This window comes from Bidens hawaiensis, unplaced genomic scaffold (genome assembly GCF_021521415.1).
Source record: "Bidens hawaiensis isolate Kalapana, Puna unplaced genomic scaffold, B.hawaiensis_p1.1 tig00006484_1, whole genome shotgun sequence".
NCBI classification, from domain to species: Eukaryota; Viridiplantae; Streptophyta; class Magnoliopsida; order Asterales; family Asteraceae; genus Bidens; species Bidens hawaiensis.
In genome coordinates this window covers 476,988-492,037 of record NW_027491435.1, presented here as the reverse complement: position 1 = coordinate 492,037, position 15,050 = coordinate 476,988, and the positions used below count along the sequence as shown (strand labels likewise).

Genomic DNA, 15,050 nt, shown 5'->3' with positions numbered 1-15,050 from the left:
TTACAAATATTCATAACTTGTCTTTAAAACATAACTTAAAATATGTCTTTTAGTTCAACTTATCAAGTAAATCCTCATATGCCAGCTTCTTTATTCACCCGCCATGTGTCTCCCTTCAAGCCAGCTGCCTCATCCTACTCACCTGCGTGCATACTAAAAGTCAGCTACGCTGGTTAATCACATAATTTACTTTTCATACACATATACGTGCCCGAAGGTATGCATTACATACATAACCTGTACTTCATTCATCCATACACATGCTTTCATTCTTTCGTACTTTCTTTCTTTAACAGACAATACACATGTAACTAACTTTACATTATAAAGGGCATTTCGCCCTACATACCTCGGATATTATTAGGGTCCGGTACCCTTCATCCTCAGATATTATTAGGGTCCGGTCACCCTCCATCCTTGGATATTATTAGGGTCCGGTCACCCTCCATCCTCAGATATTATCAGGGTCCGGTCACCCTCCATCCTCAGATATTATCAGGGTCCGGTCTCCCTTTGTTTGTACTACTATAACATACCCTTTACGTACTTTTCTTGACAATACGTGCAATCTCCGAAGAGCGTTCACGCACCAGCAACATATCATACTTACATCATACTTAATCATTCATACTTCATCTATACATCATATATGTTCGTACATACAACATTCATACATCATATATATCAATCATATCATTAACTAACACCTGACGGTCCATGCAATATCCGAAGATCGTTCATGCACCGTCAATAAATCATCATACATAATTCATACAGGGTATACACTTACCACTTAAGGTAAGTGTATTAACTATCACATAGAGTATGCACATAGCCCCGAAAACATAACAAGGAAGTGGGGCTAGAAACTCACCTGAAGTCGGTTACATTCACCGTTTATAGTTATCCCTTTCTTGAGCTGTGCACGACTAACTGTATAACAATTACACGTATCAATTTACTATCACTACTCGTATCGTATTTCTATCTTTATATAACCCACAACGAACGGGGGTCCGGGGGCAACGCCCCTGGCAGCGGGGTTCTAGGGGCGGCAACCCCTAGCGGGGTCCAAGGGGCAGACAATTTTATTTTCATTTATTGTCTTAATACATTTTCTATTAGGATTTTAATTTATTTTCTAATTCGCTAACCCATTCTTCATAACGAATTAAGTCTGATTCGCTATCCGATTCGTTACCTTGAATGTAAGCAAACATACGTGTTAGGTGAACTTAACTTAAGCAAACCTAAGTTAAGAGAACTTAACATTCAGCGAACTTAACATTCAGTGAACTTGGATTCTGGCGAACTTATCAGTAGCGAACTTGTATGCAGCGAAGTTAACCACAGGCGAACTTGCTGCAGCGAACTTAATCATCAGCGAATTTAGTCACCGGCGAACTTAGTCACCAGGGAACTTAGTCAGGGGCGAACTTAATCACCAGCGAACTTAAAGTGGCGAACTTGCTCGGCAGCGAACTTATACACAGGCGAAGTTCGTGGTCTGCTGTTAGCGGGGTTCGTTTCGTCGCACATTTCACAACTTCAATACACATTTTATGATTTGGCCTTAGTCCTAAACGTTCCCTTGACTGTTTGCGGTCCAATCTTGACCCGTTTGTAACATAAAGCACGAACCTTTATGGTGAACGTTAGAGAATAGATCTAGGGTTTCATTTTAACCGAGCCGTTTATGTTTGTGGGTTCATTAGGTTCATTTTATCATCAAGTTTACAACTTTACGTTTCATTTACACCCGATCTAATCCCGTTCTAAGTTTTAAGGCTAAACGTTTATAAAAACGTAAACTTTAAGATCAAGAACATACCTTTACGTGTTCGTTTGGTCTTGGTTAGCTTGTTTATGAACTCTAAATCTTGTATATAGCTCGTATAATAAGGATCTAATACAAACTAACGCCCGTTGGGTCTCAAATCTCTCTCGTCTCTCTCGGCCGTATATGGTGTAGGCGTATGTGTGTGTTTTTGAGTGTGTAGAGAATAAGATGGAAAGAAATGAGGGTTTAGGGTTTAGGGTGGTTTAAGGGAGTATTTATACTCCTAAGGCCCATGGACCCTAAGCCCATCTCATCCATAATCTCATCTTGATTAATCTAAGTCCATGACCTTTTCTTTACTAATTATTTAATTAGGCCCAACAACTAAACGCGACTTTCTTTATTAAATATGAAAATTTTAGGATGTTACAGCTAAGTATATTATTAATTTTCTTACAATAAATAAAATTAAAATCCAAAAATATATATAAATATTGGCAACGAATAATATAAAACAATCATGTTACATGGGGGATAAAGCTAGTAACATATATAAATGAAATCTTCATAAATTCTCTAAAGCCACCAGATTGCTTTATTTGTAAATGAAGACTCTCATGTATTTGACCCAAATTCACAGGTATGGGTCTCACCAAACCCAGATAGCTCTTAAACGGGTTATAACATCTCATTATATTAAAAATTAATACATCAAATATTTGATATGAAAATCTTATTAAGTAGGGATGTACTAAAATTAATATCCAATTTAAAAAAAAAAAATCATTTGTAATTTAGAAACAATTTTATAGTAAAAAAAACGAGTCATGAGTCTCACCAAACCCATAGAGCTTTTAAATTGGGTTATAACATCTCGTTTATTTGTGAAACTCTTTCATCATCAAATCATAAGTATAGTATTAACTTCCTTATAATAACTAAAATCAAAATCCTAAAACATATATAAATATTAGAAACGAATGATTTAAAACAACCTTGTAATACGACGGAAAAAAGTTAGTTTTGTGATATACTTAACTTTTTAAAACTAATTTGATATTTTTTTCTTAAAGATATCTTTACTAAACTGAATATCATGTACACCCAATATGTTTACATTACGTTAACCTCTTTCTGTAACTTTCAAAGATGTGAACTTTATATTGCTATCATCGCTCTTTTATTTACCAACCCTCAACAAACTATTTACAAAAAATTACTTAAACTTCGGTTATATACATCACTTAACATCTTTATTATATGCAAATACTATTATTTATAGATCTTTTTCCTACTATATTATATACATAAAGTTTTTCAAATTTTGTGTGTTGTATGTAATCATTTCAACTAAATATCTTATATATCTTATAATTTTCACATATTTTGTACATTAAATACAATATACAAGATTTTTAGAAAACCTTTAATATGACTTTCTGGATATACATGGTGATATCTATACAGATGGATTTTTTTATTAATCGGTCTATATAAATTTCTATCAAAAAAATCATATGTGTCACTCTTTGGTTGCTCCCCGCCCCAGTTCAAGCCACCAGATTATATGATTTGTGATTTGAGGCTTCTCATGTGTATAACCCGAATTCATGAGTATGAGTTTCACCAAACCCGAATAGTCCTTAATAGGTTATAACATCTCATTTATTTGTGAAACACTTTCATAATCAAGCAATAATTCCACGGATCATGGGCCTCATGAAACCCAAATAACACTTAAACATGCTATAAAATTTCATTTTAATTATTAAACAATAATTTCCTCCGGTCATGGGTCTCATCAAACCCGGATAGCCCTTAAACGGGTTATAACATCTTATTTATTTATGAAACTATTTCATCGTCAAACCTTAATTTAATTTATCATGTCTACATATTCTATGTCGTTAGTTTATCATCCACATCATCGATTGACTTCCGATTACCACCCATCATCGTCAACCTCCCCTCTCATGCATCAACAACCATCGTCACCTACAACAACTGTCCTCTTTTTTGTAACACCCCAATCTACGATGAAAAATGTTGAGGAGCAATTGATTGCACAGTAGTTCGCATGACACTATTAATAATAATGGCAATAACTAATTATTTAATTTCATAAATTTCCAAGTTCATCACAATATTCAACCAAATATCATCCAGATAAACAAAATTCAAACAAAACATCATGTTAATTTATTTTGTTCATCGATATCCTAATGTCCAATAATTACTTGTTTTGTATTCAATCAACCAATGTATGTACATGCAACATGTATATAAATAGATAAATTTGATCAACACAAGGTTGATGAGCAATAACACAATTTTTATATATATATATATATATATATATATATATATGTATGTATGTATGTGTGTAATAAAAACGTAATTAATATGCGGGTGCGGAATCCACGACAATTAATTAATACAGTAATAAATAGAAATCCATCTTTTTTCTAGACGAACAAGGCTGATGAACTAGGACGAATAAAGCCCTTGTACGAGAGTTCTTGAAGTTGTTCATAAAGTTCTTGTATTTCAGAAGGTGTAAAACGATAAGGGGATTTGGCAAAGGGAGTAACTCTGAGCACAAGATCTATACGGAATTCAACTTGTCGAGCGAGAGGAAGTCCATAAACATCATCAGGAAAACTATGGCTCTTATGTTTATTGTTAACAATAAATATGTAACTCTTTCTTTTAAACAACTAATCTCTATCTCTATATATAATAAATGAAAACAGGTTTGGACACCTGTCACCTGTTTGGAGACATGTGTTTCATTTACTATCCACGCATCTCCATTTCAATATCCCGCCCATTCCCTTTATCCACATTCCAATTCAAAATTTGAATCTCTTGTCGTAACCCTAAATTCACTTTTACATCGTTTCATTTCACCTCTTCTTCATCACACACCTTTCTTCTCCATCAATCATCTGCTGCTGTTGCGGATCCATTACAGGTATGATTCTTCCATCATTTCTTCTTTATCAACATATCTTTTATTTTTGAAACCCTAATCTACTTTTTCTTCTTTCTTTCTTTATTACTACTTTACTCTTCTGTCTCATTTACCACAGATTGCTCATAGTAGGTACGATTTCTACATTTTCTATTGTGTATCAATTTCTATGTATATCTATTTTGAAACCCTAAGTGAAATCATTGATTTTTTTCCCTGCAGCCCTCATGTTCTTGACCAGGCCCACAGCTGATGACACGTTCAACCGTTCGCCGTCAACCGTCATAAATATAGATACTTGTCATATTTTGGTTAATTCTCATAATTTTTGTCTCTCCAAAACTAACATCTTAATTATGTATAATATATTAATAATTATTCATTTTTCTTTTACACGTTATTTATATTATATCTATGCATTTTTTATAAAAATAAATATTTACATATTATTTTACTATATATTCCAAAATGCTTGGTGAAATCCAAAAAATCAACAACAAACCATGTTTGTCAAAAATTGAAAATAATATAATTTCAGATAATATCATTACTATGTATATTGTAAAAGATTGTAAATAAAAACAAAACTCAAATATGCTTTCATTTTACAAAGTAATTTTTTAATCATTATAATATAAATATATATGCTTAAAAGTCGACCCATTTTTTTTAAAAGCAATATGTTTATCTATTATTATTATTGTAAACTCATGTAAATTTATAATTTATAAATATATGCTTTAAATCTATTCATTTATTTTTTCGATTAATTTAGTGAACTATATATATGTTAAAATGTAATGATATTATTTACCAATCACTTTCAGACATAACAAAGTTTATCATATTTAATTCTTAGTTGTTTTTTTTATCAAAGATTGTTTCGGGTTTTTTGTGAAACTTAAATTTGATTTTTATTAGTCAAATGTTGGTGATAGATTGTTTGGTACAAGTTAACTATATTTATGTCAAAATTTGGTGCTGCTCAAAAGTGGGATATCGAGGTATTTTTAATTGCAGGTCAAAATGGGAATATGAGTATTTTTAAAGTTCGAGAATGCAAATAGGTTTATCGTTAAATATGTTACGGGTTCAAAGTGTGTTTGAAAATGTCAAACGAATGAAAGTTAGAATTTTAAACATGATTCGGGTTTCAAATTTATTTTCAAAGACATTTTTGGAAATAATCAAAAGGTTTGGGATTTGACAAATTGACAATTCCCTTTACTATTAAAATTTAAGAAAAGATTGCGAAAACTTCGACATGCCAACCTCAGGCCTATCAATGCTTATAATTTTTTGTCAAATTTGAAATATTTGTGTCAGCGTTAACTTTTTCTTCAATTGTGATTAGAGCGTTGTATGGGAAACATGTCATGCAAAACTATAATGAAACAAAATATTCACAAAATTGAAAGGGTTAACATGTTATATTTTATCTAGTCATTATGACAGAGTCGAGAAGCCCCCTGAAACTTATTAAATCTTTTTAATGGTATAACTTAGAGAAAAACATAGGTCTTGTAGAACATCCATCATTACAATTTAATGTTCTCCTTTCTTTCGATGGGTGGTAAATTGATAAATATATCAATAAAGGTAACACTCCTTTTGTATTTAGGCTGAGTGGTTAGAAATACTATCGTATGAGAAGTATTATTTCTAAAATTAGTTCTTAACCAAAATTCTTACAGTTATGCATATATGATACTGAGAATGAAATTTTCAATAGATAAAGCGTTCTCGGGTACGTTTTTGCAAGTACATTTTTTATTAAGTTCATTTATTAAAATCATTCTGTAATAAAAATAAAATCAACGTATGTACACATAGCATAGAATATATATAGTATGGAATACAGATACAAGCATAGATGTAATACATTTTTTCATATATGTTATGTAATTATTTTCTTGAATTGTAATTTTATATTTGAATCATCCCGTGTGTGACATAGACTCTAAAGCTAGTACATTATATATATATATATATATATATATATATATATATATATATATAATTTTTTAAAACAATAATAAATAAACAAAGCTACCTATCAGTTTTAAGACCAGGTTTTCTAAAACGCAATAATAACAACTTATGGATATGGGCTAATAACTAAACAAGGGGGGAAAATGACATGTTTACTTTTTAAAATTGAAAATATTAGAAGCGCAATAGTTGCATAGTCGGCTCACTTGCTCAGTTAAATTGCCATTCTTAGTTTAATCTGGCAATCCTCGCTCGATCAACAACATAGCAAGAAAGTTACGCTAGAGTATCCGTTATGAGAACTAATCAACAACTTTGTTTTGAATAATGATTGGAGAGTCTGACGATTTTTAACTTTGTTTTACTTATTGTTATCACCATTATCGTCGATTATAGAAACATATACACATACTACATGCTACAGAGTATCAATTATGTTTCTTTAACTTGCTTGGCATCCAATATCTAGAAGATGGCGTTGAAATCCACGTACAAGTGAAGAGTAAGGAAACGAGAGCAAGGTTCTTACACAAAGAAAAACTTGGTATCCAAATGTCAATTGTGTATTATGGCATATTGGCATGTCTCGCTACATATTTATAACGAAGGGGTGTTTGGAATTCCTTATTTTTATCATCTAATAACTTATCCATAAGTCACAACTTTATGATCTATGAAACTTTTCCGCTTATATTAAACAATCTCAAACACCTTTTTAACTTTTCAATAAGTTGTAAGTTATAAGGAAGCACAAATAAGGAATCTCAAACACCCCCAAAATAAAACAAGTAAAATAACTGGAATTAAAATTGTACAAGATGTACGCATGAATTTGATTCCATAGTATAAACATTCAGTATTGAAGTTTGGGTTTCTTTTATATAATAATAATGATAATAATATAAATGTGAAAGCATCGTAGGGCATTTGGTCTAGTGGTATGATTCTCGCTTAGGGTGCGAGAGGTCCCGAGTTCAATTCTCGGAATGCCCCTTACCATGATGTTTTTATTGGCCTTTGTTATTCAAAATGCGTTATACAAAATCATTTCGCACACCTATTAAATTTTTGAGTTATCTTGGCAGTTGGTGAAAACATAAAGTTTGAAAATCAGAAGTTTGAATTCACTATCTAAAACATAGTATTTTGTAAGAGGAGAAAAACAGATTGTCTAATTTGTAACGACACAGGGTGAAAGACTGAAAGCATGTGTAAAGCGAGCTCTAACAAATGAGCTCATGATGAAAATATTGCATTAACCTTGCCATTTGCTCTGTTGTCTCACGGTTGGCTTTTAAATCAGCATCCTATACACATATAATCGCAACGAAAATCAAAAGATTTTTATTTGTAAAAGCACCACAAAGGGTAAGTGAGACAATTCAACAATAAACAGTAACTAACCAATTCAGCTTCAACTTCAGCTACATCTTCCAGACTCCCTGTTAACAAAAACAAAGTAAACTTTATAAATGCTAATAACAATTTGTTATGAGGTGTTGACCTTTATGAAATTGATTACTGATAAATAGTAAAAGACAGATTTACCCTTCATGAAATGCATCGCATAAACCATAACACAAAAAACGATACAACATGTATATGCTCGGTCAATGTTTGTGATATGTGCATTATTACAATCAAAAAGCCACAAAACTTTTACCCGGTTGCAATTTAAGTATTTAACAGCAAAAAAGTATACATGGCTGAGGTAAAAAAAAGTTGATTTTATCTATATATTAGTGTGTCAATGGTTGCTCTTCAACTCTAATGATTGTGTAATCATGAGCAATGAGCATGAACATCTCAACACCCCCCCCCCCAATTCATTGTCATCATAAGCAACATACATTGGGCGTAATCAAATCAATTTATCGATTTCAGCATAAAATCAGAACTTAAAAACAGTAATGATTGTGTAAATACGAAAACTGATTTACAGATTTAAACCTGCTTCCTCACAAACTAGATACCACCTGGAGAATCCACAACTGACAAAGTTTTAGCATTGCTAGCTTTACTAGGATTATAGATTGGGGGGGGGGGGGGGGGGGGGGGGGGCGATATGAGAAGATATTAAAGCCGGTGAAATAGGAATATATATGATGTAACCAGTGCTAACTACCAGAGTAATAAAACAACTACCAAATCTCTCCCATTCTTTAATGTGTACCCTATGAAGATAATGGAAAACATGATTTCTATTCACTAGATACATTGTGTACATATAGGGAGAGGTGCACAATTACAGGAGCTAATAAAGAGATATACATGAAAGTTACAACAACTTTGACTAAGCATTGATTCTAGAATATTTCAATTATTTGAATAAATCAATCAACGGGATTTGATGTTAATGCATTTGTGTTAATACGCCCCCGCAAGAGGGAGGTTCCGTCAGAGACTCCAATCTTGGATCGCAATCTTAAAATTGGAGCTCGGGAAAGTGGTTTAGTAAGAGGATCTGCCAGTTGATCCGTTGAATTGATGTGATGAACTTGTAAAATACCTGCCGCGACCTTCTCACGAACAAAATGATAATCTAAGGCAACATGTTTCATACGTGCACTACAACAAAAAAAGCTTTTTAGTACGCACAAAAGCGTCCTAAAATTCTATTTTATAGGACCTTTCATTTAATAGGACCAACGAGAAAAGCGTTTCATGTAAAGGGGTCGTAATAAGTCTCGGAACTCAAAAAGCGTCCTGATATCCCAAATAAGATTATGAAACCAATTTTATGGTCGCATAAAATATCTATTAACAACCCAAAAAGCGTCATAATAAAAACATATTATGACACTTTTACAATGTTTTAACATGTGCTTACCCACATTTAATCTTTTGATACACATACAAACGTCCTTAAAAATTAATTTATAAGACCCTTATGATGTAACATTATAGGTACTTTAGTACCAAGAAAAAAGTCCTGATATCCCAAATAAGATTATGAAACCAATTTTATGGTCGCATAATATATATTCATTAACAACCAAAAAAACGTCCCATTAAAAACATATTAGGACACTTTCACAATGTTTTGACATGCGCTTACGTAATTGTAAACTTTTGACACACATACAAGTGTCCTTAAAAATTAATTTATAAGACCCTTATGTTGGAACATTATAGTACCAAGAAAAAGGTCCTAATATCCCAAACAAGATTATGAAACTAAATTGTATGGTCGCATAATATGTCTATGAACAACTTAAACAACGTCCTAAAAAACATATTATGACACTTTTACAATGTTCTAACGTTTAATAGGACAAAAATTCGAAGTCCTAACAAATCATATTATACAACCCTTTTTTAAACGTCCACACACACAATTTTACGATACGTTTATGAACATCTAAATATTGAAAGAAATAAAACTTCATTACATTAAATAAGCTTGTTCATAACGAAAACACTAAACATAAATAAGTTATAAAATTATCCAACATAAACTCTTGTAACATTCAACAAAAAAATTAAAAGCAATAAAAGAAACAAGCACCATAAAATCCCGAGTCATCGTGCGTCCTCAATCCTCACGGAATACCTACAAATAAACCATCCATGTATAAGCATTAAGTTCCATGTTATTAAAATTATTCGTATCACAAGTTTAACAAATACATACCGAGATTAATGGACAAGACCATGCGATGGATGCACCAATACAATCTTGAATTGTTGAAAATAACCCATATGGTCTCACAAACATTTCATCTATTTTTATTGGTACTTGACATTTACCTCACACCATTTTGGTGTATCTCTGTACCACCAACTAGCTCATTTGGGTCCAGTCTCTTCACCCATCCTCTTGCTACAGGCTCAGTAGGGTTTAAAATGCTGTTAAGGAAAACTTCATCTCCGACCAAGATTTTAGTTTTCAAAAAACAATTATATATTAAACTCGAGTCATTATAGTGCAAAAATCATTTTACAAAAAAGAAGGTTTACACTAGCAGGCTAACATTTTATAGAAGAAATAATCTGAAAAAAAAACATCAATAGACATTGTTGTTTTCTGGTGTAGCCCAATGTAACCGTTATTTAATCACCAACTTACAATCAATTTTTGAATGAGTCTACAAGCTAAAGATTTACTTAATGAGTTTTATTTAATCACCTCTTGCTACCGCTATTTTATTCAACCCGGTTTAGTAAGGAATTTTAATCAAATATGTATTCTTATCACAAATTTAAAAACAAAAAGAAACAATAATCATCATGACTTAAGTATATAGGATGCACCATAAATTGGTAAATTTAACACATTAGTCTAATAATCAATTAACCAATTTAAGTTGACTTTCAGTCATGCTTGCAAAAGCTACTATTTTGCAAAGTATTTATAAGAAAATTTAGTTAAAGAAACAATAAAGGTCAATTAGTAAATTTGAATGCACAAAAATAATCAGTTTGAGAACAGCAAACTCACGATGCTCAACATAAAGTCCCATATTCTTTTTGCTCCATTACATTGCCATAGTTCTAGTATCATACCCTGCAAAAAGTTAGAAAGGTACACCCTTTTAGCATTGCTCAAATAAAAGCAATGTAATGAAGTGGAGCCATAGACACTACCAAGATCATAATCAGGCTTAATTTGGAATCTTGTTCATAGTACTAAGCATATTTACCTAATTTAGATTGGTAGTGTATGTCTTAATAACAATTTCTTTTTGGTTATATAGAAAAATGTGGTTCTCTAATTAAAATGATATTAATAACACGCGACATGGGGAGCAATGTGTGTATATGATGATGCTAGGTAAGATCATTTTGGTTCAAAACAGTACGTTTTCATAAAAAAAGAATACAAGTTGCAACAGGTATATGCAATGTTACGTAATGGGCCGAAAAGGATACTTTAAAACAATAAAACGAAACACGGACCTAAGAAATAGACCACTTTTTAAATGACCGGACTATTTAAATTAAACCGCTATTAAGCAAGCCGAGGTTAACAATCATGATGCAAATAAGAAAGCCCTTTTGCAACCCCATACTAATCTTAGCCTGTGAATCCTTTTTATTGCCAATTTCTAGAAACATAATACTTAGTATTTCCAAATGAAATTAACAAAGAGAAAACACACTAATCTTAACCTTCGAATAACAGAAGCTGAAGCACTGACATATAAACTTCCAGAATTGTTTTTTCCCACATTTAAGTTATAAATATAAAGAGTTAACAATTGATATTTTAACAAATACATTATTATATAAGGCTGTAGATTTCTAATATCATCATCTTTAGATATCTTATTAGTTTGTTCCAACACAAAAAATCAATAAACTAACAAATAGTCTGTGTAATCGATTATTTCATGATGACCTGAGAAGAGAAAAAAAACCCCTAAAAGTAGCCTGCTTGAATTTTAATGAATCGAATAAAATCAATTGCCTATAATAAATAGATAAAGTAAAAGAAAAGGACGGCCAAATGGTCATACCTTCAGAGTTTGAACCAATAGAGAATTGACGATCTAGGGTTAGGGTTTGGTGAAGATAATGAAATTGGTAAGTGGGTATTGTAGAGGGAGATGTGGGAGATTAAGGAATTGATCAATTGGTGAGTTGATTGATTGAGAGATTTGTATTCATCTAGAGTTTCTTCTTATGTGATAACGCGTTTAAAGTACAGACATATCTGCATTGTACCTATAACCCGCGAAAGTTTAAGGCTTAAATAAGTGAGAAACACAATTTTCAAATGAAGCAGTCTGGTGGCTTTCATAAATGCGAGGAGCGACCACATCATAATACTTAGGATTTTTGAGTTTTCGTTTATCTATATACTAGTTTTTAACCCCCCGTATTACGGGGGTTGTTTTATATTACTCCCTCCGTCCCAATTTAAATGTCCTATTTTGACTTTTCAAGTCTTTCTTTTGCAACTTTGACCGTAAATATTTTTGTTCGTGTCGTATAATACTTGATGAAAGTTATATCAATGTAAAATACATTTAAAACCCAATCCATTCATATAATTTTCATCAAGTATTATATGACACGAACAAAAATATTTACGGTCAAAGTTGTAAAAGAAAGACTTGAAAAGTCAAACTATGACATTTAAATTGGGACGAAGGGAGTATTTGTTTCTAATATTTTTTTTTTATTTTTGATTTTTTATTTTTTTATTATATGAAAGTTAATAATATGCATATAGTTTGATGATAAACTGTTTCACAAATAAATGACGGTTTAAAAGTTTTATGGGTTTGATAAGACTCAATACCCGTTTATTTTTTTTTACTATAAAATTGGTTTTTTATTTATAAATAATATATATCTTTTTTTTTTAAATTAACCAGATATTAATTTTTAATATATCTCTACTTTATATGATTTTTATATCAAATATTTGGTGAGATTAGTTTTTAATTTATTGAGATGTTATAACCCGTTTAATAATATCTGGGTTTGATAAGACCTATATCCATGAATTCGGTTCAAATGGATGAGAAGCCTACATTTAAAAATCAAGTAAATCTAGTGACTCCAAAAAAAGAGGGAGTGACCACATCGCGACACGTAGGATTTTTATGTTTTCGTTTATATATATTATAGATATAGAGTAGAGATACTGTACACTAATGCCTTAACGTACGATAGGAACGCGAGGCTGCTCAAAGGCAAAAAAAAAAACAGAGGCAAAAGTACTAAACGATCAAAAAAACGCTCAACCAAACCCTAAAACGCTCAGCAAAAAATCTAAAACGCTCAAAAACGGTTTCCGTGAGAAAAAGTGAAAAATTGATCAATTAACCATCAAAAACTGTTTTCCCGATTCGCCTTGTTTTTTTCACTTACCATCTGCTGTAGAAAAGTGAAATATCAAAATGAAAAATAAACAATGTTATTTAAACTAGAAGGCTATTTCATACCTTAGACTTTTCAATATTCCAACTTCACTAGTCTCCTCCATTGTTTTTTTTGCACTTATTTTGGCCTAGAACTTATTTGTTCCTGAAGTGACTAAGACTTCACTAGTCTCCTCCATTTATAAACCCTATCTTTGACCACTCAGAAGAAATTTTTGGTGCATGTTGATGCCAATTTGAAGATCACGAGGTTTTACTCTGTTTGCTCGTTTTCAATCTGGTTCAAACAACAAAAGCAAGGTTAGTATTTCGATCTTTACGTCCTATTACAGTATATTATAATAATACCATAATGATTAAGCGTCTTATAAAGTTTAAAGTTATAAAACTCAAGTGTCAAGTGTCCCAATAAGTTATGTTATAATGAAATTCTAGCGAATAAGCGTACTATAAAACTGATGTTTATGACTCATATATCAAGTGTCATATTACGGTGCATTAGAATAACACAATGGTTAAACGCCATGTAAAGGTTAAAATTATAAGACCTAAGTGTCAAGTGTCATATTAAGTTATGTTATAATAAAACTCTACTGAATAACCGTCCTATAAAACAAATGTTTTATGATTAAAATATCAAGTGTTTTATTACGGTGTATTAAAATAACACCACAATGATTAAGCTTCCTATAAAGGTTAAAGTTATAAGACTCAAGTGTTAAGTGTCTTGTTAAGTTATGTTATAATAAAACTTTAGCGAATAAACGTCCTATAAAACAAATGTTTTATGACTCAAATATCAAATGTCCTATTAAGGTGTATTATAATGACACTACAATGATTAAGCGTCTTATAAATGTTAAAGTTATAAGACTTAAGTGTCAAGTATCCTGTTAAGTGATGTTATAATAAAACTTTAGCGAATAAGCGTCCTATAAAACAGGGATGTTTTATGACTCAAATATCAGATGTCCTATTACGGTGTTTTATAATAACACCACAATGATTAAGCGTCTTATAAAGGTTAAAGTTATAAGACCCTAGTGTCAAATGTCCTATTAAGTTATGTTCTTATATGACTTCGACTAGAAAGGGTCCTATAACACCGAACATTTATTACTTAACTACAAAGTGTCTTATTAACTTATGTTATAATAAGACCTCTGGCAATCAAGTGTCATATTACATTACCATATAATGGGACACCAACAAATAAATGTCTTATAGATAACTTTATTAGAATCTACATTTTAAGTGTCTTATTAAGTTATGTGATATTACGACCCCCAAAGAATCATCCATCCTATTAAATAACTTTTTAGGACACCGGTTATGTAGCGCATATTGTAAAGGACCCCAAAAGTTCATTTGTCCTATTAAATATATTTTAGGACCCTATTTTACATGCGTCCGACACAAAAGGTCCTAAAAAGACCTTTTTGTTGTAGTGGTGAGTGATAAATGGGATTGG

The 15,050-nt window shown here is 31.5% G+C and overlaps 1 protein-coding gene and 1 non-coding gene across 2 annotated transcripts in view; one reads left to right on the top strand and one right to left on the bottom strand.

Annotated features, from left to right (window-relative positions):
- Positions 1–15,050, bottom strand: part of LOC143632600 (UDP-glucuronic acid decarboxylase 6-like) — a 128,611-nt gene that overhangs the window by 77,424 nt on the left and 36,137 nt on the right. The gene's annotated exons all lie outside the window — the stretch shown is intronic.
- Positions 7,668–7,739, top strand: TRNAP-AGG (transfer RNA proline (anticodon AGG)). Its single transcript has one exon. It is a non-coding gene; the product is annotated as a tRNA-Pro (tRNA).